This window comes from Bos grunniens, chromosome 11 (genome assembly GCF_055505025.1).
Source record: "Bos grunniens cultivar Pamir isolate PY7600 chromosome 11, Bosgru_T2T1.0, whole genome shotgun sequence".
Classification (NCBI taxonomy): Eukaryota; Metazoa; Chordata; class Mammalia; order Artiodactyla; family Bovidae; genus Bos; species Bos grunniens.
Genome location: NC_141175.1, coordinates 27,102,461 through 27,127,997, shown reverse-complemented (window position 1 = coordinate 27,127,997; position 25,537 = coordinate 27,102,461). Strand labels below are relative to the sequence as shown.

At 40.9% G+C, this 25,537-nt stretch overlaps 1 long non-coding RNA gene across 2 annotated transcripts in view; it reads right to left on the bottom strand.

Annotated features, from left to right (window-relative positions):
- Positions 1–24,283, bottom strand: part of LOC147362765 (uncharacterized) — a 49,739-nt gene extending 25,456 nt beyond the window's left edge. For both annotated transcript variants that reach the window (XR_015135809.1, XR_015135807.1), the window contains exon 1: positions 24,216–24,283. This is a non-coding gene — a long non-coding RNA (uncharacterized LOC147362765). The remainder of the gene's footprint in view (positions 1–24,215) is intronic.
- Between the last annotated feature and the right edge of the window lie 1,254 nt (positions 24,284–25,537).

The following is a 25,537-nucleotide window of genomic DNA, read 5'->3' as shown; positions in this document are numbered from 1 at the left end:
AGATCAGTAGAACAGAATAGAGAATATAAAAATGAATCCACACATATATAGACAACTGATTTTGACAAAGGCAACTCAGCAAGGAAAGGCCACACTTTTCAACAAATGGTGCTACACACATTGGTTTTGCACAAACAGAAAAAAATCACCTTTAATCTGTACCTCATATATATGCAATGAGAAGGGGCAACCATGGAAGCCAGGACAGTCATCTAGATGTTTAGAATAACACTTTGACTGGACCTTGTACACAGTCTGCCCTCTTACAGGATATTTTCTTCTTCTTCTTCTTCTTCTTTTTTTTTTTTTTTTTTTTTGAGGTTATTTGCTCTATGTTTGGCTACCAAGGAGGAAATAAGCTGCAAAGTACCAGAGTAGGGATATGACGGAAACCATAATTGAGACTTGAAAGCTCAGCAGGAAAGAGACTGAGCACAGTAGCCCTTGTCTTTTTCTTTTTTCATACATCTTATTCAAGTATCAGTTCAGTTCAGTTCAGTCGCTCAGTCGTGTTCAACTCTTTGCAGCCCCATGAATCACAGCATGCTAGGCCTCCCTGTCCATCACCAACTCCCAGAGTTCACCCAAACTCATGTCCATTGAGTCTGTGATGCCATCTCATCCTCTGTCGTCCCTTTCTCCTCCTGCCCCAATCCCTCCCAGCATCAGAGTCTTTTCCAATGAGTCAACTCTTTGCACAAGGTGGCCAAAATATTGGAGTTTCAGCCTCAGCATCAGTCCTTCCAATGAACACCCAGGACTGGTCTCCTTGAGGATGGACTGGTTGGATCTCCTTGCAGTCCAAGGGACTCGCAAGAGTCTTCTCCAACACCACAGTTCAAAAGCATACGCTAAAAAAAGAGCACAGCTCTTTACTGTACTGCTCAAAGAATTTTCACAAATTGAACCCCATTATGTAAATAAGCATCTAAATCAAGGAGAAGAACTTTACTGCACATCTAAAGCCTCCTCATGCTTCCTTCTTACCTCATTCTCCCAAAGGTATTCACCCTCATGACTTCTCACAGAATAAATTAATTTGGCCTGCTTCTGAGCTTTACATAAATGGAATGATGGGAATTCCCTGGTGGTCCATTGGTTAGGACTCTGTGCCCTCACTGTCAAGGGCCCAGGTTAGATCCTTGGTCAGGGAATCCCACATGCTGCATGGCATGGCAAAAAGTAAAATAAAATAAATGGAAGGATTCGGTATGTATTATTCTGCCTCTGGCTTCTATTCAACAATGTTTGTATGAGACATCCGTAGTGTTCTTTGTAGATTATTTATTCCACAGTTTTTTTCACTGTTATTGTTTTATAGTATTTCATCATATGATTAAATCAAATTGAGATATTCATTCTATAGTCAGTGGACCACTTGGATGATTTCCAGTTTGGAGCTATTGCAAAGTGCACCTATAAACATTCTTGTATATATCTCTTTGGAGAAGGAAATGGCAACCCACTCCATTATTCTTGACTGGAGAACTCCATGGACAGAGGAGCCTAGTGAGCTACAGTCTATGGGGTCACAAAGAGTCAGACATGACTGAGCGACTAACACATATATCTCCTGATGAACATATGTAACCATTTCTGAGAGCAATCTACTTAGGGGTGGAAATTTTGGCTCATATACTATGCATTTGTTCTGTTTTTTATTTTTGAACAATTTTCCAAATTGGTTAAACCAATCCTGTTCTCTTTGCAATCAGTGCCCTGGAAACGGTCAACTTACCTGGAATATGATGAATTAATTTAATTTAGAGGCATATTGAATCTGAGATCCCTGTGGAAAAGTCAAGGGGAGTTTAGAGTAACTGTTGGCTCCAAGGGTGTGTGGCTCAGGAGAAAGATCTAGGCTGGATGTAGTCATCACGTAAAGGTGACAGGAGTTGCGGAGTCAGATGGAATCCCCCGAAGATAGCATGAGGCAGACAAACCAAGACAAACAGGAACAGGTCCTGGTGTGCAGGGGAAAAGGAGGAGCAGAGGGAGCCTAAGAAGAACTGTTCTCACTAACAGCTAGCAGGAGTCAGGTGGGAGAAATGGATTTACTCTGTGCTCTTTGGAAACCGAAAGGGTATTAAAGAGATTGGTTATTTTGCATTTCCTGAAATTTACTTTGAGCAAAATGATTCCACTGGGCACTTACTCTGCCTTCTTTTTTTTTTTTCCTCTCTGTTATTTTTTCTTTTTCACCTTCAGCATGGGAAAGGGCCACCCACAGAGATAAAATTGCTTCTGACACTTGTCCTCTTAAAAAATTTAAACACCTCTTTAGATCAGAGTTGACTTTAGATATGTTCACCACAACAGCTTGACTTGCTACATTGGGACTTAGCATCTTTATGACACAGGTAGCCCTGAAACCTATCCTAGACCAATATTTTGGGTTGGTTCCCTTCTAACTTTGGTGAATCTCTCTCTAATCTTGCTGATGGAATTGAATATTTCAGATACTTAAATACTATAAATTCTCCAATCTCAGAAGAAGGAGTGGTGGCTCACCTTGAAATTCCTGTCTTCCTGGAAAGCAGCAGTAAGCAGAGAAGGGGAAGGAAGCATGTACTGAATATAATTCACTGGATCTTCCTCTCAGGCAGCATCATAAAACTTAAGCCTTTTGAGGATTCAGATTAATGAAATCTGCTCCTTTCCCCCAAGGGACTGACAATTGACTGAAAGGGCAGGCAAACACATAATTAGCTCTAGTACAATGTAGAATGAAAAAAACACTAAAATAGAAGGAGCATGTGAAAAGTACCCACGAGAGCTAAAGGGTGCTTAGAGAAAGAATGCTTTCCTCCCTAATTCTGAGTGACAGGACAGTTCAGTTCATTTCAGTCACTCAGTCGTGTTTGACTCTTTGCAACCCCGTGAATTGCAGCACGCCAGGCCTCAGTGTCCATCACCAACTCCCGGAGTTCACCCAGAGTCATGTGCATCAAGTCGGTGATGCCATCCAGCCATCTCACCCTCTGACACTTGACAAAACAAGCGTCCTTAATAAGTGAAATTAACTTGAAAAGTGAATGGAGTTATACCAAGAGCAGAAGCCTGAGGGAAGAATGCCATGATGCAAAGTGTTACTGAAAGTGGGATCTGGCTGCTCACCCCTCGAAAGCCAATACTTGACAGGCAAGGTTCAGTTCAGTCAGTTCAGTTGCTCAGTCGTGTTCAACTCTTTGCTACCCCATGAATCACAGCAAGCCAGGCCTCCCTGTCCCTCACAAAGTCCCAGAGTTCACCCAAACTCATGTCCATCGAGTCGGTGATGCCATCCAGCCATCTCATCCTCTGTTGTCCCCTTCTACTCCTGCCCCCAATCCCTCCCAGCATCAGAGTCTTTTCCAATAAGTCAACTCTTCACATCAGGTGGCCAAAGTATTGGTGTTTCAGCTTCAGCATCATTCCTTCCAAAGAACACTCAGGACTGACCTCCTTTCAAATGGACTGGTTGGATCTCCTTGCAGTCCAAGGGACTCACAAGAGTCTTCTCCAACACCACAGTTCAAAAGCATCAATTCTTCGGCACTGAGCTTTCTTAACAGTCCAACTCTCACATCCATACATGACCACTGGATAAACCATAGCCTTGACTAGACGGACCTTTGCTGGCAAAGTAATGTCTCTGCTTTTCAATATGCTATCTAGGTTAGTCATAACTTTCCTTCCAAGGAGTAAGCGTCTTTTAATTTCATGGCTGCAATCACCATCTGCAGTGATTTTGGAGCCCAAAAAAATAAAGTCTGACACTGTTTCCACTGTTTCCCCATCTATTTCCCCATGAAGTGATGGGACCAGATGCCATGATCTTAGTTTTCTGAATGTTGAGCTTTAAGCCAACTTTTTCACTCTCCTCTTTCACTTTCATCAAGAGGCTCTTTAGTTCCTCTTCACTTTCTGCCATAAGGGTGGTGTCATCTGCATATCTGAGGTGATTGATATTTCTCCTGGCAATCTTGATTCCAGCTTGTGTTTCTTCCAGCCCAGCATTTCTCATGATGTACTCTGCATATAAGTTAAATAAGCAGGGTGACAATATACAGCCTTGATGAACTCCTTTTCCCATTTGGAACCAGTCTGTTGTTCCATGTCCAGTTCTAACTGTTGCTTCCTGACCTGCATAGAGGTTTCTCAAGAGGCAGGTCAGGTGTTTCCATCTCTTGAAGAATTTTCCAGTTTACTGTGATCCACACAGTCAAAGGCTTTGGCATAGTCAATAAAGCAGAAATAGATGCTTTTCTGGAACTCTCTTGCTTTTTCGATGATCCAGCACATGTTGGCAATTTGATCTCTGGTTCCTCTGCCTTTTCTAAAACCAGCTTGAACATCTGGAAGTTCACGGTTCACGTATTACTGAAGCCTGGATTGGAGAATTTTGAGCATTACTTTACTAGCATGTGAGATGAGTGCAAGTGTGTGGTAGTTTGAGCATTCTTTGGCATTGCCTTTCTTTGGGATTGGAATGAAAACTGACCTTTTCAAGTCCTGTGGCCACTGCTGAGTTTTCCAAATTTGCTGGCATATTGAGTGCAGCACTTTCACAGCATCATCTTTCAGGTTTTGAAATAGCTCAACTGGAATTTCATCACCTCCACTAGCTTTGTTCATAGTGATGCTTTCTAAGACCCACTTGACTTCACATTCCAGGATGTCTGGTTTTAGGTGAGTGATCACACCATCGTGATTATCTTGGTTGTGAAGATCTTTTTTATACAGTTCTTCTGTGTATTCTTGTCACCTCTTCTTAATATCTTCTGCTTCTGTTAGGGCCATACCATTTCTGTCCTTTATTGAGCCCATCTTTGCATGAAATGTTCCCTTGGTATCTCTAATTTTCTTGAAGAGATCTCTAGTCTTTCCCATTCTGTTGTTTTCCTCTATTTCTTTGCATTGATCACTGAGGAAGGCTTTCTTATCTCTTCTTGCTATTCTTTGGAACTCTGCATCCAGATGCTTATATCTTTCTTTTCTCCTTTGATTTTCACTTCTCTTCTTTTCACAGCTATTTGTACGGCCTCCTAAGACAGCCATTTTGCTTTTTTGCATTTCTTTTCCATGGGGATGGTCTTGATCCCTGTCTCCTGTACAATGTCACAAACCTCCACCCATAGTTCATCAGGCACTCTATCTATGAGATCTAGTCCCTTAAATCTATTTCTCACTTCCACTGTATAATCATAAGGGATTTGATTTAGGTCATACCTGAATGGTCTAGTGGTTTTCCCTACTTTCTTCAATTTCAGTCTGAATTTGGCAATAAGGAGTTCATGGTCTGAGCCACAGTCAGCTCCTGGTCTTGTTTTTGCTGACTGTATAGAGCTTCCCCATCTTTGGCTGCAGAGAATATAATCAATCTGATTTCAATGTTGACCATCTGGTGATGTCCATGTGTAGAGTCTTCTCTTGCGTTGTTTGAAGAGGGTGTTTTCTATGACCAGTGCATTCTCTTGGCAAAACTCTATTAGACTTTTTCCTGCTTCATTCCATATTCCAAGGCCAAATTTGTCTGTTACCCCAGGTGTTTCTTGACTTCCTACTTTTGCATTCCAGTCACCTATAATGAAAATGACATCTTTTTTGGGTGTTAGTTCTAAAAGGTCTTGTGGGTCTTCATAGAGCCATTCAACTTCAGCTTCTTCAGCGTTACTGGTTGGGGCATAGACTTGGATTACTGTGATACTGAATGGTTTGCCTTGGAAACGAACAGAGATCATCCTGTCATTTTTTGAGATTGCATCCAAGTACTGCATTTAGGACTCTTTTGTTGACCATGATGGCTACTCCATTTCTTCTGAGGGATTCCTGCCCACAGTAGTAGATATAATAGTCATCTGAGTTAAATACACCCATTCCCGTCCATTTTAGTTCATTGATTCCTAGAATGTTGACGTTCACTCTTGCCATCTCCTGTTTGACTACTTCCAATTTGCCTTGATTCATGGACCTGACATTCCAGGTTCCTATGCAATGTTGCTCTTTACAGCATCGGACCTTGCTTCTATCACCAGTCACATCCGCAATTGGGTATTCTTTTTGCTTTGGTTCCATCACTTCATTCTTTCTGGAGTTATTTCTCCACTGATCTCCAGTAGCATATTGGGCACCTACCGACCTGGGGAGTTCCTCTTTCAGTATCCTATCATTTTGCCTTTTCATACTGTTCATGGGGTTCTCAAGGCATGAATACTTATGTGGTTTGCCATTCCCTTCTCCAGTGGACCACATTCTGTCAGACCTCTCCAGCATGACCCGCCTGTCTTGGGTGGCCCCACACGGCATGGCTTAGTTTCATTGACTTAGACAAGGCTGTGGTCCATGTGATTAGACTGACTAGTTTTCTGTGATTATGGTTTCTGTGTCTGCCCTCTGGTGCCTCTCACAACACCTACCATCTTACTTGTGTTTCTCTTAGCTTGGATGTGGGGTATCTCTTCACGGCTGCTCCAGCAAAGTGCAGCCGCTGCTCCTTACCTTGAATGAGGGGTATCTCCCCACAGCCACCCCTCCTGACCTTGAATGTGGAGTAGCTCCTCTAAGGTTAGTGGAAAAAAAAGTTTGCTTTATCCCAGAGACTGGCAACTGAGGGGGAACAGACAAACTCATGTTCAAAGGCCAATTCTTCCCGCTAACAATCAGTGGGCAAGAGCTTTTGTAGGCAGAGAGAGGGGTTTACATGCAGAAACAGCACAGTCAGCTCTGACAGTCATCTTGAAACTGGTCATCAGTGGTCTGATCAGCTTCATCTTGAATATTTTAAGTACAGTTAATCTTCAGTTCCAAGACTTGTTTGTTTCCATGTCTTTGAGGTCATTTCTTGGAATTTTGGCAACTTATGTCATGGCTACAGTCTGGTCACCATGTAGTTAACTTTTTCCACCTGCTGGGTGTTTCAGTATCTACAAAACAGCTCAAAAGACATGGCTCAGAATACTATCTTATAGCCCCTAAGGAGGCTCTAAATGTTCTTGACTTTATTTAATGACTTACTTTATCCTATTTGATTATTTTCCTTTGCTTCTGCATTTTCTCACTTCTCTGATGAAACTTACTCTTTGGCTAAAGTTTTTCTACAGGCAAAAGGTGGGCTGCAGACATGGGTCTCAGGGGAAGGCCCATAGAGTCCTGCTCAATTTCAAAAGTACTTATCTGATATATCCCCAAAAGGACCAGTGTTTTGTGTGGTCAAACAATGGTTCTTAAAGTGTGCTCCCCATACAAGCAGCATCAGAATCACCTGGAAATTTGTTAGAAATGCACAATTTCAAGACCTCACTCCAGACTTACCGAATCAGAAACACTGAGCATGAGGCCCAGAAACATGCATTTTAAGAAGTCCTCCAGGTGAATCTGAAGCACATTTAGGTTTGAGAACCACTGGGATAGAGGTTCTGTGCATGGAGTGATATGATAGGAGATGAACATGGAAAGGCATGCTGGGTCTGGATCAGGGAGAGCTTAGAGCACAAGCTCAGGGGTGGGGATTTTATTCTGCAAGCAATGGGGAGTCATTGTAGAATTTTGCTCAAGGGCATGTTTTGACCCAAATTGTGCTTTAGAAAGAAAACTGACAACAGGTGGATGATGCAATGACAAAAGGAGTAATTGGGTGTAAAGAGAAAACACAAGCCTATAATTGGAAATCCTTGTGAGAGAGAACACATACTTCAGTCCAATGAGAGGAATGTAAAAGTCACCATTATCTTCATGAAAGAATAACTCTAAGGGAATATATATTCACAGTTTGCCTCTATAATAGAAGATCCCAGATCACTGTGCTTTTATACTAGAAAGAAAAGAAACTGACACTCTAGAACTTACTCAGTATCAAGTTTTACTTTAAGTATCTTATATGTTTTATCTCATAAAATGAACACATTAACCTCAATCAGAAACTGTTAGAAACTGACCAGTGTCACAAAGATAGGAGATAACAGAGGGAGACCTCAATGAGCTGATAACTGAGTGAGATGTAAAAGCAACAGAACTTCAGGACTATCACAAAAGTTATTTTTCTTACACCATAAAGCTGACATTCAGCCTGGCTTTAGTCTCTCTGCACATTTGACTGCAGCCCATCCCTGTAGTGGTACAGCAATGTTGAGAAATATGCCCAGTCCTTACCTGTAATTTTCTCAGACCCCTCCCACACACCTTCCACCCAATTTTCTACACCCTCACCAAAAAGAATTATGAACTTTCTCTATCCATTATGTCAGCCACGTCAGCAGTTGCCTCAACCTATTCTCATATTCAACCTTAGAGGACTGAACTTCCACACTGAAACTGCTGACACATTTCTCATGTTTTAGTTGACTGGTGGCATCTTAATGACAGAGAAGTATGGGACCTTGGGGATCATGTAGTTCAATCTCATCTCCCCATTTTATATACATAGAAATGAGAGTCCAGAGGGGGCAAGAAATTACTCAGGCCATTCACAGAACTATAACCAGATTTTCTTATTCAGAGCCCTTTCTATCTCACCGTAAGCTATTTTGTGAAATCTCATATCCTCATTCAGCTTCTAAAACAGTGGCTGATACACAGCAGATACATAAGAAATATTTCCCAATTGAATGAAGTCCTCACCAACGAGTTCCCCTCAGCACTCTATAGCAAACTACCTCAACCATACTCAACTCTGCTCCTTCTGTTGTCTTCAGAGCTTGACTGGTCCTTCCTCCTTGCAGCTCACAAAGACATAATCATATTGCCTGCTCTTTAACTGATGTCACATTGAATCATTCCATTCTTTGAACTAAAACTGCACTTTTTTTCACACATGCACTTTTTTTCTTATTAAGAAAACTATCTCTACTCTGAATAACCATGGGGAATGGGCAAGGATTTCTATTATTTTTCAAAGGAAAGCAACTTTATTATTTACAAGTGCCTATAGCAAACATGCGGTGATAAACAAGTGCCCTGGGATTGGGCTTGTACACTGAGAAATACTGTTTGCCAACTTGATTACTTGCAAAGAGATGTTTCTAAAGGGCCGAAACACTACATTTCCTTCAGGGAGATTAAAAATCTTTGCTGGCAGCAGTTTAAACACTTTTTCATGCAACTACATTATTTGACCTAACAACATTCATTACATTAACCCATTAATGGGAATGTTTAAAAAAATACTCTCATTCATTGTATTTTCTGGGGAAATCAAAGTCCTTCTCTGACTATAGGTCTCTTCTACTTAGAAAGCCTGGAAGTGGGTTTAGATAGCTCAGAGTGATTTGTTGTTCAGTCACTAAGTTGTGTCTGACTCTTTGCAACCCCATGGACTGCAGCATGTCAGGTTCCTCTGTCCTTCACTATCTCCTGCAGTTTGCTCAGATTCATGTCCATTGAGTCTGTGATGCTATCTAACCATCTCAACTTCTGCTGCTCTCTTCTCCTTTTGCCTTCAATCTTTCCTAGCATCAGAGTCTTTTTCCAATGAATCAGATTTTTGCATCAAGTGGCCAAAGTATTGGAGCTTCAGTTCAGTTTTAGCCCTTACAATGAATATTCAAGATTGATTTCCTTTATGATTGACTGGTTTGATTTCCTTGCAGTCCAAGGGACTCTTAAGAATCTTCCCAGCATCACAATTCCAAAGAATCTATTCTTCAGTGTTCGTGATTTCTTTATGGTCCAATTCTCATATCTATATAGGACGACTGGAAAAACCATAGCTTTGACTATATGGACCTTTGTCAGCAAAGTGATTTCTTTGGTTTTTAATACAGAGTCTAGGTTTGGCATAGCTTTTCTTCCAAGGAGAAAGCACCTTTTAATTTCACGGCTGCAGTCACCATCCACAGCAATTTTGGAGCCCACATAAATAAAATCTGTCACTGCTTCCATTTTTGCCCCTACTACTTGCCATGAAGTGATGGGACTGGATGCCATGATCTTAGTTTTTTGAGTGTTGAGTTTCAGGCCAGCTTTTTCATTCTCCTCTTTCACCTTCATCAAGAGGCTCTTTAGTTATTCTTCACTTTTTGCCATTAGAATGGTATTTGCATATCTGAGGTATTTGGTGTTTTGCCATTAGAATGGTATCTGCATATCTGAGGTATTATTTGATGTTTCTCCCCACAATCTTGATTCCAGCTTATGATTCATCTAGTCCAGCATTTCACATGATGTACTCTGCATAGAAGTTAAATGAGCAGGGTGACAATACACAGCTTTGTTGTACTCCTTTCTCAATTTTGAACCAGTCAGTTGTTCCCTGTTAAGTTCTAACTGTTGCTTCTTGACCCACATACAGTTTTCTTAAGAGCCAGGTAAGGTGGTCTGATAGTCCCATCTCTTTAAGAATTTTCAGCTTGTTGTGATCCACACAGTCAAAGGCTTTGGTGTAGTCACTGAAGCATAAGTAGGTGTTTTTCTAGAACTCCTTTGCTTTCTTCACGATCCAGTGAATGTTGGCAACTTGATCTCTGATTCCTCTTCCTCTTCAAAACCAGAATCTAACAAACAATAAATCTCATGAGATTTTTCGTTCATGATTCATGACTTTGTAGGGCCTCTATATCCTCCTTCTGACTATTGTTTGACTTTTTACTTTTTTGTTCCCTTATTTCATTCAATCAAACAATATTTCTGAGCAGTTATTATTTGCCAAACCCTACAGGCTTGCAGAAACAGCTGAGTCTTCCTCCACCCCTTCCACTCCCACACACATTGATTCAGTTCCAGATGGAGGGACTGTCCATCTAGAAGACGTAGGAAGTCACTGTCCTGATCGCATCCCAAGCTGAAACCAACAGGAAAGCAGAACGCTGGGATGCCCACTAATTGAAGCACGTTCAATAAGATCAGCTCAACACACATTCCTGAGGATCTGTTAGGGCCAGATAACAGGATAAACCCTGGAGGCTAAACTTTTCCTCAAGGGTTTGGTGGAGGAAACAGAATAGAAATAGATGTTTAATCTTTGAGATTAATATGCAGAGAGGCTATGAGGACCCAAGGAAAGTCACCTGATCTAGACTGGAGTAGTGTGGGGTCCAGAGACTTCTAGTGTGGTAGAAGTTTTCCTAGCTGGAGTGCCAGGGATAAGCAGGAGCCTGATAGCTGAAAAGGGAGGCATTTAGACACAGCAAACTGTATGAACAGAGACCTGCAGTTTACAAAGATAATTCTACTTGCTATCAGAAAGTGATGATAAGGTCAGAGATTTCAGTAATGAAGCCAAGTATTCCCAGCAAAGGAGACTTTGTTGCAATCATAGACTTGTTACCTGACAGCAAGGGGTAGGAGGAAGGCACCCTCTCCAAGATACCAACAGCAATCAGGTTATTTTTTACTTCTTGAAATACATACAGCAGGGGCTTCTCTGGTGGCTCAGTGGTAAAGAATCCACCTGTAATGCAGGAAACATGGAAGTCGCAGATTCGATCCCTGGGTCAGGAAGATCCTTAGAGTAGGAAATGGCAATGGACATGACTGAGTACACACACACACACACACACACACACGCATACCTATAGCTGCTACCACAGCAGGGACTTTTTTCTTCTTTTATGGATTCTCTAATGCAGACTTTTTCAAAGGGTAGTCTAAGCCCCACATACATCAGAATCCACATGGGCTATTAAAAAAAAAAAAATTCCCATGTCAACAGACTATTGTATTTACTGGTTGAATCAAAATCTCTAGGAGTGGGTGCACGACTTTGCATTTTTCAACAAGCATCCAGATGACTGTTTACAACAAGAGTTTGGGAATCCCTTTCAATAAGTTAGAGAAAGGATTCTCAATCTTAGGTAAACATTGAAATCACCCTGTGGAGGTATTAAAGCAATGCCCAGGACCCATCCCCAGATTTCCTGACTCATACGGTCTTGGGGTATACATGGGGTATATACATCAGCAATTTTTCAGAGCTCCACAGGCAATTCTAGTGTTTGGCTACAGGCACTCAGGTGACTATTTTGAGAGTAAAAATGAAGACACAACAGATCAAAATTGGGGAAACATACTGAACACAGTGCTTTCAGGGAAATGTATGGCATTAAATGCACGTGCTAGAAAATGAAAAAGGTCTCAAATCAGAGATCTAAGATTTTACCTAAGGAAACTAGAAAAGAAAGCAAAAATATCCAAGCAAACAGAAGAGGGAAGTAAGAGCAGAAATTAGTGATATTGAGAACATATAAGTAGACAAAAACAATGAAACCAATAGTTAGTAGTTTGATGAAATCAATAAAAAGGCTGTGGGAGAGAAAGAAGACAAAAATTTCCTTTAGAAATGAAAGAGGAAACATTATTACAGATGTTACAAACATTAGCGATTACAACATAGTAAAAGAATAATATGGACAAATAGTCTTTGCCCATAATCACAACAGTTTTGATATTGTGAACAAATTTTTTGAAAGATGAAAATTGCCAAAGCTCCCACAAAAGGGAAAAACAGCAAGAAGACCTAATCAGTACTATGCTTCTTAAAGAAATTGAGTTCATGATTTTTTTAAAAAAGAAAAGGAAAACAAACCTCCTGGCCCAGGTGGTTTCACTTATGAATTCTACTAAATACTTAAGGAAGAAATAATACCAATTCTATACACAATTGTATCTACACAACACCAATTCTACCAATTCTAGAAGTTCTCTTCTAGAACTGTTAAAGGGGACAATACCCAACACATTTTACTCACCACACATTAACTTGATACCAAAACCAGACAAAGATATTGCAAAAGAATAAAATTACAGACAAAATATCCCTCATGGACATGACATAAATATCCTCAACAAACTTCCAGAAAATTCAATCTAAAAATACATAGAAAAATATTTCATAATCAAAGTATTCAACATGGCTTAACTTTTAAAAAATCAATCAGTATTCACCACAGGAATAGACCAACTGTAAAACAACTGTGTATTAACATGGGGAAATGTTTGTGTTACAAAGTAAATGGAAGAACAGAACATGTGGTATGCTCTCAACTCCTGAAAAGTACTCAGGCTTAGAAAAAGGGGTGAAAAATTTAGCACATTATGAACAATTATCTTTGTGTATGGGAATACAGATATCTTTCTTTCTTTTAATTAACATTCTATGATATAACTTTACAGCAATAGAAGCATATTTATTTAAAGGAAAAGTATAAAGTTATACATAAATGTGAAGGACCTTTTTAAATGGCTGCCTGTGTGTCCTATAGCTCCCTGTGTCTGTTTCATCTGTGTGCCCCAGGGCTTCTGCATGGTGTACAGCATAAAGCAGATGTGCATAAAAGCCCTTTGAACACAGTTTCACTCAGGGATGCCCAACAGTTGAAAAATTTCTTCAATGGGCATAAAGTGGTGTTGTTCCCTTTTATTCTATTCCTGACCTTCAGTGATCTTCCCTCTGCTAACGGGACACATGTTCGTCTTCATTTTAACTGATGACGTCCAGCTGTCTCATGGTTGTGACCACAAGCCTGGGGCAGTAGATGTTAGAATCTGATGTCCTCTATCACAGCTCAGTAAATCATGGAAAGCTAGCCCAAGCTTCACATCTCACTTGCAGACATTAGTGGAGCATGAATTTGCATTTCTTCCTCTGGGATTAGTATTTAATGGTATATTTTAGTATCTGACCTTGAGATGATCCACATATATCTGTTAAATGGAAGCGAAAGAACATCCATTTATTCCTATCACCGCGAACAAGGTTCAGGCTGTGAACTTCTGGATACGTCTATGAATTTCTCTGATACAACACTCCCAAGGGCACTTTCTGCTCTGCTCCATTTCTTCCTTTTTCATCACCAGCAAATACTAATTGGGCAGCTACTGTTGGAAGAAGTGGTATTTGGCCCTAAAGAGGCTGTAGGATGAGCCATAGAGAACCCACAGTCTAATAGAAATATAGACATAGTCACACACACACACACATAATCAGCAACAATATCTGATGCATAGATGAGAACAACCAATGGATAAGTACAAGAGAAATATCGAAGGGTATCAATCCCAAACTTGCACACTCAGAGTAAGCCCAGTAACTAAGGTAGGTTAAGGCAGGACAGAATGGATTTTAAAGAGTCTTTTTGTGTTTGTTTGCTTGGGGATTGGGGAGGTGGTAAGGGGGGGTGTTGTTTAGATTTTAAAGAGTCTTGATACCAAACTATTAAATTCTGTCTTATTTTTTGACTATGGAAAGGCCCTGAACTTTTTCCTCAGGCTCATGAGCAAAGCTATAATTTTGGGAACATTATTCCAGTAACCTGGGCTGAACGGACAGGGTGAACAGTGGAAATGAAAATTTCAAGAAAACGATTGGAAGATGAAATTGCAGAAATCACTCAAAGTAAAATAAAATATAAAGTAGGAGACTGAGGTCCAACCATGCAGTGAAACTGCAATAGTAAAAGTTAAAAATAAGTCTGCCATTTGTACAGAACCGCACACATTCCATTATGACTAGAGATCAAGAAAACATGCAGAGAATACACAGGATATAATGCCTGCTAGGTATTTGGATGCTGATTATAAATGGATTTAAATGTCATAAAAAGAAGTTTGAACTGTTCAGTGGGTATGCGGGAGCCATTAGAGTCTTTGGAGCTGAGATGGGCATTGGGTATAAATGAACTTTGTTATTGTTGTCCTTCAGTCTTTGCGACCCCTATGGACTGCAACACACCAGTCTTCCCTGTCCTTCACTATCTCCTAGAGTTTTCTCAAACTCACGTCCACTGAGTCAGTGATGCTATCCAACCATCTCATCCTCTGTTGTCCCCTTCACCTCCCATCCTCAATCTTTCCCAGTATCAAGGTCTTTTCCAATGAATCAATTCTTCATATCAGGTAGCTAAAGTATTAGAGCTTCAGCTTTAGCAACAGTCCTGTCAATGAATTTTCAGGGTTGATTTCCTTTAGGATTGACTGGCTTGATCTCCTTGCAAATCAACTGAACTTTAGGAAGATCCAGTTCTGAGCAGATGCAAGATAAATAGGAACATGACTGTGAACTTCCCACAGTCTGGTAGGTATTGTCATTGCCCTGAGAAGGATGCTTCCATGTCTGCATTTTTAGTTGAGCCTTAAGACTTTCAGCTTTCTGTGCTGAATTGCTTCAGTTGTGTCAGATTCTTTGTGACCCTATGGACCATAACCCACCAGGCTCCTTTTCCCGTGGGATTCTTCAGGCAAGACTACTACTAGAATGGGTTGCCATGCCTTCCTCTGTGCTTTCCGTAGCTGCCTACAAATTACACCTGGCTTGTGGGGCCAGTCCTCATCCCATGAGCACACAGTTTGGCTCTGTTGGAGGAGTGAATTTTCTCTGAGAACCTGCAGGCTGTTGGGAACTCAGGGACACCAAAAAGCCTAGGCCCTAGTCAGTGTGACCAAATCCATACTTGCTCTCCCAGATGCTGGGTCTGCCTGACACAGACTCCTGGATTTAAAGAATACAAGTTTTTTGGTTTGGGGTTTTTTTACCTACAAGTAAACCCAAGCAAACACCATCAATGAGTAAGCTGAATGGAACATAGGAGTAAATGCAAAGAAACACCATCAATGAGTAAAGTGAATGAAACACAGGCATCTTTTATTCCCTGTAGTCTTTGTGTTTGTTTATGGATGCAAATTCTCTAAATTACAGCAGACTTTCCATTATCAATAATGTTTTTGAGTACCTACTCTGTGATGTATTTTTTCCAATACAGATTTTGGGGGTACTTAACCAGCTCCAAGTAAATATAATATGCCTAGCCGCTGTTAATGGAGAAGGCAATGGCACCCCACTCTAGTACTCTTGCCTGGAAAATCCCATGGACGGAGGGCCTGGTGGGCTGCAGTCCATGGGGTCTCGAAGAGTCGGACACGACTGAGCGACTTCACTTTCACTTTCACTAAGAAGCCTTTCATTAAATTCATCTGGAAAATAAAGAATCCCCTCCCAATTTATGCTTCCTAAATTTGAGTTTTTTGCTTGTCAGGTTTTTTATTTAAGTGATAAAAGATGTGTAAGACCTGTATACTGTTAACTACAAAATATTACTGAAAGAATGAAAAATGGCCTAAATGAACAGAGAGATAGAACACATTTCTGGATCAGAAAACCCAATATTGTAATGATGTCAATTCTCCCCAGATTAAACCATGGATTAAATACAATTCAAATCAAAATATCAAGGAGATTTCATTTGCAGAAATTGATAAGTTGGTTTTAATATAGAGTAATATAAAGGGTATGCATGGCCAAGTCAACTTTGAGAAGAATAAAGTTGTGGTTCTTACACTACCTTATTTTAAGACTTATTGTAAAGCTGAAGTTAGTAAGATAGTGTGATATTGGCATAAAAATAGAATAAAGATCAATATAACAATGAAGAGTATAAAAATATAATGGTGACAAAGTTAAGTAAGTTATAGCTTCTGACTTTAATGGGGTCAGAATGTATGTGGAGATTTTGAGCAGATTAAACATTACAATTCAGTGTAATAAATGCTGCCAGAACCAGATACAGAGTGTCGAAGTCAACTGAGGGGATCTAGAAATTTTCCCTAGGTGAGATGAAGTCTGGGTTGAATCCTGAAAGATTCAAGAGTTTGCCAGATGAAAAGTAAGTGAGTAGCATTCTGGGTAGCAACATACAGGAATAAGCAGAGGCACACATGGATTTAAAACAATCCTCTATGACCCACCTCCCAGAATATTGGAAATAAAAGCAAAAAATAAACAAATGGGACCTAATTAACCTTAAAAGCTTCTGCACATCAAAGGAAACTATCAGCAAGGTGAAAAGACAGCCTTCAGAATGGGAGAAAATAATAGCAAATGAAGCAACTGACAAACGACTAATCTCAAAAATATACAAGCAACTCCTACAGCTCAACTCCAGAAAAATAAATGACCCAATCAAAAAATGGGCCAAAGAACTAAATAGACATTTCTCCAAAGAAGACATACAGATGGCTAACAAACACATGAAAAGATGCTCAACATCACTCATTATCAGAGAAATGCAAATCAAGACCACTATGAGGTACCATTTCACACCAGTCAGAATGGCTGCGATCCAAAAGTCTACAAATAATAAATGTTGGAGAGGGTGTGGAGGAAAGGGAACCCTCTTACACTGTTGGTGGGAATGCAAACTAGTACAGCCACTATGGAGAACAGTGTGGAGATTCCTTAAAAAACTGGAAATAGAACTGCCTTATGATCCAGCAATCCAACTGCTGGGCATACACACTGAGGAAACCAGAAGGGAAAGAGACACGTGTACCCCAATGTTCATCGCAGCACTGTTTATAATAGCCAGGACATGGAAGCAACCTAGATGTCCATCAGCAGATGAATGGATAAGAAAGCAGTAGTACATATACACAATGGAGTATTACTCAGCCATTAAAAAGAATACATTTGAATCAGTTCTAATGAGGTGGATGAAACTGGAGCCTATTATACAGAGCGAAATAAGCCAGAAGGAAAAACATCAATACAGTATACTAACGCATATGTATGGAATTTAGAAAGATGGTAACAATAACCTTGTGTACGAGACAGCAAAAGTGACGCTGATGTATGGAACAGTCTTATGGACTCTGTGGGAGAGGGAGAGGGTGGGAAGATTTGGGAGAATGGCATTGAAACATGTAAAATATCATGTATGAAACGAGATGCCAGTCCAGGTTCAATGCACGATACTGGATGCTTGGGGCTGGTGCACTGGGACGACCTGGAGGGATGGTATGGGGAGGGAGGAGGGACGAGGGTTCAGGAGGGGGAGCACATGTATACCTGTGATGGATTCATTTTGATGTTTGGCAAAACTAATACAATTATGTAAAGTTTAAAAATAAAAAAAAAAAAAAAAAAAAAAAATCTGGTACCTGCCAGTTACTCCCCACATGTTGGGAGTATAGAGAGATGATAGTAGAGGAAAACAGCAGCTACACTGTGACAAGCATTATGCACTAAAACAGGCAGGATAGAAATGTATGCCATAGATAATCAGAAGCCATTGAAAATTTTACACGTCTTACGGTTATATTTGAGCTTTAATGTGTTACTCTGTCTTATTAGCAAGACCAGTTAGGATGCTATTCTAGAATGGACATAGTGGAGGCTTAACCTAAGGCAAAGGCAATCATGTATTGAGTATGAAGCAGAATCATCAGAAGGCACAATCATGAGTATTTGATAACTGATGAGATGTGGAGCTGAGTAGTGTTGGAGAAAGAGTCAGACACGACTTAACAACTGAACATGATCCAAGCTTCCAATTTTCCCTTTCCTAGTAAAGCTGTGAGGCCCTTACTGGCCTACAAATAATTTATCTCCCTATAATCCTGCCAAACTTTGGCCCAGCTCTATCCAGACACTAGACTATAAATGGCTGGAGAAATAACAGGAAAGGAGCAGAGTTGAAAGGCCACTGGGCAACTGTTTTTCTTTAGCTCTGTCTGAACTGAATAATCAGCCAACTGGGGGTCAGGCCAGCCACTTCCACCCCACCTTTTATTACTCAGTGTGACAACTCATGGGACCTAACCTCAGAACAGTCACTGGATCTGCCAAAGTTCTGAAAAGCCTAAATCCCCACTGCATATATTCCCTAGACCCACCAATGGTACTGTTTATGTCTAGCTAAGCCACAAAGAACATTCCACTGTGAAAGTCAGTTTACTGTAATTTTTTTCATTTTTTTTTAGGAAGAAAAAATAAAGATGAAAACCTCAGTGATCTCTCTTTTGCCTAATTCCATTCTGACAGAGATCTTTGTTACTTCCCAAAGCCTGTGTACTTGCTGAAATTTCCAATGTCCTTGCAGTTGGAGAAGGACATATAACTAGTTTTGGACAACTGGCACTGAGCAGAAGTGATGTGTGTCATTTCCAAGCTAAAGCATTTAAGAGAGGATGAACAGCCCTTTAGCTCACTCTTCCTATGCCAGCTGACCTGGAAGCCATGTTTTTCAGGTGGCACAGCTGCAATACAAGAAACTGAGGTCTTTAAGTCACTGTTTAAAAAGGAATTGTCAGGATCTCCCTGGGGGTCCAATGGTTAAGACTTTGCCTTCTAGTGCAGGGGACGTGGGGTCGGTCCCTAGTCAGGGAGTTAAGAACCCATGTGCCTCACGCTCAAAAAATCAAAACATAAAACAAAAACAATATTGTAACAAATTCAATGAAAGCTTTAAAAATGGTCCACATCAAAAAAAATATATATTTTTAAAAGAATTGTCCTAGAGAGCTGTCAGATTCATGAGTGAGAAATGAATCTTTATGTATGAAACCACTGAGATCTGGGCCCCTATTTGTGACTGCCCCAGAGCCTAGATTAGTCTAAGAAATAATGAGCAAGAAATCAAGGCATAGACTGAGACCTCGGGTTATTACAAAGTAACTTCAATTGCTGAATCAAGACAGAGCACAAACCCAGCAATAATCCACACCAGGTCAGAGCTAATCTCAAGCCTCTGGTCCTTCACCTTACCACCACCTTAGGGCTTGGCTCCTCCCAGACCCTCAGACAAGTAGGAGCTAGGGATGGGGCTGACTAGTCTCTAGGACAGATAGCCTGGCAGAATTAGAACAGATGGGGAAACCCATATCACACCAAGTTTCAGAAGAAGCTTTTCTGTGTTGCTAGGAAGTTAAAACATAAGCACTTTGACCTTTACCATCATTACACAGCCTACATTCTCTGGGCACTAGGCGCTGTTCAAGGTCCTATAGGGATGTAACAGTGGCTAAGACAGAGCCCTATTTTGCACTGAGCTTACATCCCAGATCCAGTGCAGTAGAAACTGCACTCCACTGAAGGCGAGGATCCCTGTGCTGTAGTCACAGCATTACTCTAATTGTGACTGTGGGCAAGATCCCTCCCCGAGCTGTGTTTCTTTTCTCTGATTTTAAAATGGGATGTTCTGACTTGATGATATTTTATGGGCTTCCCAGGTGTGGCTAGTGGTAAAGAATCCACTTGCCAATGAAGGAGAGGTAAGAGACACAGGTTCAATCCCTGGGTAGGAAAGATCCCCTGGAGGAGGGCAGGGCAACCCACTCCAGTATTCTTGCCTGGAGAACCCTATGGACAGTGGAGTCTGGCAGGCTACAGTCCATAAGCTCAAAAAGCCGGACACAACTGTGGAGACTTAGCATGCATGCACACAAAATATAGTGTAGACTATCTCTGAAGGGCTATTTGAGGGCATAAGAAGAAATTACAAGCTTCCTGGACAGAGTTTTGCACAAGAAAGGATATATAGAACATTCTGAACAGTTAAATAGGAAAGCTTCTGAAAACGTTGGCCATATTTCTTTGCCGAGTTTTATAAAGCCCAAGAACACCGCTTTAAATGTGCCATATTCAAAATATTCTCCTCCTTTTCCTCCTTGGATAAATGGAGAGATTCCCCTTGGTACACTAGCTAACTTTAAAAACAATCATTCCTAAAACATACTCAAAGAAAGACACCTTGAGAAGGCATGAGCTATTCTCTTATTATATCAGATAATTGGCTTCAGATAATGCTTACCTGAGCTGAATGAGAATTATGTCCTCAAGAGTTTCTATACCGATCTACTGTTAAGCTTGTCTTCAGAGATTTTTAACTGCAAAATGCATTGCCTCTATAAACTATTATGCTAGTATTGATTTTTTTCTCTGTATATAAAAGTTCCCCATTTCCCTGTCACTTGCTGATCAACCTGGTCTTTTTTATATAGCTAACATCAGCTTAGCTCAAAACCCTCGCAGTGAGTTTTGTTTATGTTCCTCAAAAGGAACATTCTGCCTTTTATTAAAGAGTATCGCCTATGAAAATATAGCAAGGATGGCTCTTATAAATCATCTACTACCCAAATTCAATTCACATTCTGCCTGGTATCTTATCTCTTCTTAAAATCATTATACGGTGCAGGACAGTGAAAAGAACACAGGTTTTGTTGTCAGACAAACCTAATATTTAATTTTCAGTTCAGAAATTCATTGTGTGTGTGAACCGCAGCATGATCCTTAAGCTCTCTGAGCCTCAGGCAAGGTGGCAAACCAGTATCTTGCACCATTTTTATCAACATCATGTGACTACCATCTCTTTGCTTGTTCAAAATGGGATCTATTATTAGAGATTGTTAGAACTGAAATTGTCTCACTTAATCTGACTTCTCATCTAACGGAGAAGGAAACGGGACTCTAGAGAAAAGAAGCTCGTGTACATCTCTTGATGGTTTCAGAATTCCTTACAGTTCTGCTACAGTGTCTTCTCTGCCCCCCACCAGTGCTCTGGTCTGGATTTCACCAAAGACATCCTGATTAGCGGGTCCAGCAGAAGCATTTTCACTGAGATTTAACTGGTCCTCCCTGCTGTTTTAGTTGGCTCAGAACATATAAAAGCACTCTGGGCTCCCAGCATCTCTCACTCCCCTGAAGGTCAGATCTGTCTCAGGAGATCTTCTTTGTCTCCTTTACTTTAATGTCCTTCATGGTTTCATCCTGAACCACTGCCTTTCTCACTTTGCAGAGTTACACTCCCATTTTCTGTACCTCCTATGATAACGACACCCAAATGTGAACTTCCGCCTCAGAACTCTTTCCCCAAGATCCAGGCAGTCGTCTCCAGCTGGTCTTTCAATATATCTGCCTGGTGTTCCCTGTCCATTTCACTGTCCACAGCACTGGAAGTTAATTCATTAAACTCCCCACAAAGTCCATGATTATCTTTTCTTCAGTTGATGGTTATACCCAGACACTTGATCAAAAAATTTAGGACCCATTTTTTTTTATTATTTCTCTCACTGTCCCCACTACACCCTGATCTTATACTAAATATATCTGAAACCACTGCTCTAATTTAGGAGCTTCATCATCTCGCTCCAGAATTATTTCCCCATGCTTCCCTGGTGTCTCAGATGGTAAATAATCTGCCTGCAACGTAGGAGACAAGGGTTCGATCCCTGGGTCAGGAAGATCCCCTGAAGAAGGAAATGGCAACCCACTCCAGTATCCTTGCCTGGAGAATTTCAAGGACAGAGGAGGCTGGCAGGCTACAGTGGATGGGATCCCAAAGAGTCAGATGTGACTAACAATTAAGTCATCTCCCTGGACACCCTTCACATCCATTTTTCAGAGAAAACAGAATAATTTGTCCAAAACAGGCCCACTCCAAGAGTGGTCCTCATAAAAGGAAACAGTCTCCTGGACATGACAAAAACAAGAAGTTTGTGCTGGAATGCGAACCAGCCACATCGCTAAGCTTGCTATTTGGTTCAGCTGACTTTTTTTCCCCAAATAGCAACACATTCCCTGTGAAAGAAGCAGAGTGTTGATACACATTCTGCCTCAAACTTCGTACATCATTGCAGATCAGCACTTTGAATGGTACTGATCTCAGAAAGTCCAGGGGACCAGGGGCATATGGAAGATGCTCTAAGTTTCAGTATCTGCTTCCTTTCCAGCCCCATGTGTCACCACGCTTGACCTCATCCTTTCTGCTCTTGCAACATTGATCTGCCTTTCATTCTCTGCTTCTCTCAACCTACAACCACCCTCCCCAACCACGCCCACAATTGTGGGATAAAAATACACAGTGGTTTTCATTCAGAAAGTCTTTCTATCACAATCATCATCCCCATCCTACTCCACATGCTACTTCCACTGTATGTTATACCTCTCATTTGCTAGACTGATCACTTGTTTTATAATTTACACACTTCTCCCAACCAAAATGTTAACTCCTTGAAGACAAATTCTTTATCTTACTCATCTCTATTAGTCAGAGACTATATTAGAGTTGCCACTGTATTATCAGTTCAGTTCAGTCGCTCAGTCATGTCTGACTCTTTGGGACTCTATGGACCACAGCACACAGGCTTCCCTGTCCATCACCAACTCCCGGAGTTTATTCAAACTCATGTCCATCAAGTCGGTGATGCCATCCAACCATCTCTTCCTCTGTCGTCCCCTTCTCCTCCTGCCTTCAATTTTTCCCAGGATCGGGGTCTTTTCAAATGAGTCAGCTCTTTGCATCAGGTGGCCAAAGTATCGGAGTTTCAGCTTCAGCATCAGTCCTTCCAATGAATATTCAGGACTGATTTCCTTGAGGATTGACTGGTTGGATCTCCTTGCAGTCCAAGAGACTCTCAAGAGTCTTCTCTAACACCACAGTTCAAAAGCATCATTTCTTCAGTGCTCAGCTTTCTTTATATTCCAACTCTCACACCCATGCATGACTACTGAAAAAACCATAGCTTTGACTAGACAGACACTTGTTAGCAAAGTAATGTCTCTGCTTTTTAATATGCTGTCTAGGTTGGTCATAGTTTTTCTTTCAAGGAGCAAGTGTCTTCTAATTTCATGGCTGCAGTCACCATCTGCAGTGATTTTGGAGCCCAAAAAAGTAATAAAGCCTCTCACTGTTTCCATTGTTGCCCCATCTATTTGCCATGAAATGATTTGCCACTATATTATGCCACTATTTGCCACTGTATTATGTAATTGTATTATACTTGAAAGAGTTAAAGCTTAGGCAGTCCAGGCCCCTTTAAGGAGGAGGTGAACATTCTCCCTCATGCTTCCCTTAAGCCTTGTGCAACAATGTATCTTGCCTGAGAACTGGCCCTTCTTTAGGAGCTAATGATCACACAGCACAATGTCTTACTTATGAAAATACTTTTCTTAGGCTCTATGTTGATGATAATAATTGTAATAAGCCTTGCCTGGGAACCTGTTCCTCAAGACTTGAGAGTATATCTCGTCCAGTAACAGTGTCCTGAACCCGTTCTCCCTGGCTAATCTTGTGTAAAAGTCATCTCAGTATGTATGCTGTGGGAAAATTCTGATGGAACTCTTACAGCCTTGAGGTATTCTTTTTATCTGTTCTCAGCAGCTGATTGAGAAGTATATAAGGCCTTGCTTAAACTAGTGAGGGTGGGTACTCTTTCTACCCACTTCTGATGTCTATATCAGAAGCTTTCTCTGTCCTGTCACTTTAAATAAAATTTTGCTGCACAAAGCTGAGTGATTGAGCCCCATAATAGGTCCTGGAGTGAAATCTTCTCCTTTGGAGACCATAAATCCAGTGGCACCATTCACCATAAGCTATCATACTAGTGTGTAATTATTATACTACCCTATTGATACTATATTAACTAAATCCCGAAGTTTCAGTAGCTTAATAAAATTAATGTTCATTTCTTAATCACAAGTTCAATGCATGACATTTCTAGGCAAACAGATATCCCAGGTGGCCCTCCTCTACCTGGTGATTCAGGCATCCAGGCTTTGTGATTTTGGGGTCCTTTCCTGGATCTTCTTCATTCAGCTAAAGATAGTAAAAGGGGGAGAGAGAATAACATCATGAAAGATATTTTAGGAGCCAGGCCTGGAAGTGGCTCCCATTACTTCTCCTGAAATCCATTAGCCATAATCTAGTCACGTGGTGTCTCTTGACGGCAAGTGAACTAAATAATACCTGTGGACCCAGGAGGAAAAGGCAACTGTTCTATGACCACCCCAATGTGCCCAAACCACACGATCCCTGAACTTCCAGCATTTATTACAGCGCTAGGCATAACATTACAGGTTCTCAAAAAAAGAAGTTTCTTAGCAAGTGTTAGGCAGTTAGAGTAGGGAGAAACAGGTATGAAATGGTGGGTAGAGGAAGTGACAACTAGACGACCCCATATACAATGAACTATAAAAAAAAAAAAAGTAAAATAAAAAGCACTGACCCAAATGAAGACTTCCAGTGGGACAACGTGCCCAACGTGCTCCTTTCCCTGATAGGTCTTGAGTATACAATGTATTTGCATCCCCTTCCCTGATTGGTCGCAGGAATAATGCCCTATTTGCATAGGCCCCAGTGACCACTCAAGGGAGAGAACAAGGAATATAAAAGAGGGAAGCCAAAATGGAACAAGGCAACTCCTGTGCCTGTTGGTCTGCCCTCACCCCTGGAGAACATACTGCTTGCCCAATAAATCTTGCCTGCTTAAGTTGTACTGGTCTGTAGTTTCAATTCTTTGCTACAAGGTAAGAACCAAGCAAGAAGAACCAGCCTGACATAAGTAAATGACTGACGGTCTTCTCACTCTTAGGCAAGTCCTTTTTTTTTGGAACAGAGAGGGGTTTATTGTAGGGTCAAGCAAGAAGAATGTATGGCTCATACTCAAAACCCTAAATTCTCAGATGGATTTTAGGGAAGAGTTTTTAAAGCAGATTCTGAGATGAAGACTGGAAGCTGTGTGCCTTACTTATATTACTAGATAAGTCTTCGTTGCATAATATAACAGCAATAGAATGGAAGATGGAATTTGATTGATTGAATGAGTAAAGGGTACTGCCTCCAGCTTGGAAGAATGGAAGCTGCTAGAGGCAGAGGTGGGTATAAAAGCAGAGATGGCAAATGAGCTGTCTTGGGGGTGGGCTTCAGAAAGCTATGTTCAGGGTTCTTGGGCAGACAGGTCTGGTTGAGGTTTCTTCAAGAGGCATCTGCTCTATCTCCCTTGCCATTTCAGGCAACAACTTGACTGCTTGATGAAGAACTTTCAAAATCTTTTCCTCAGTTATCTTTCTATTTAC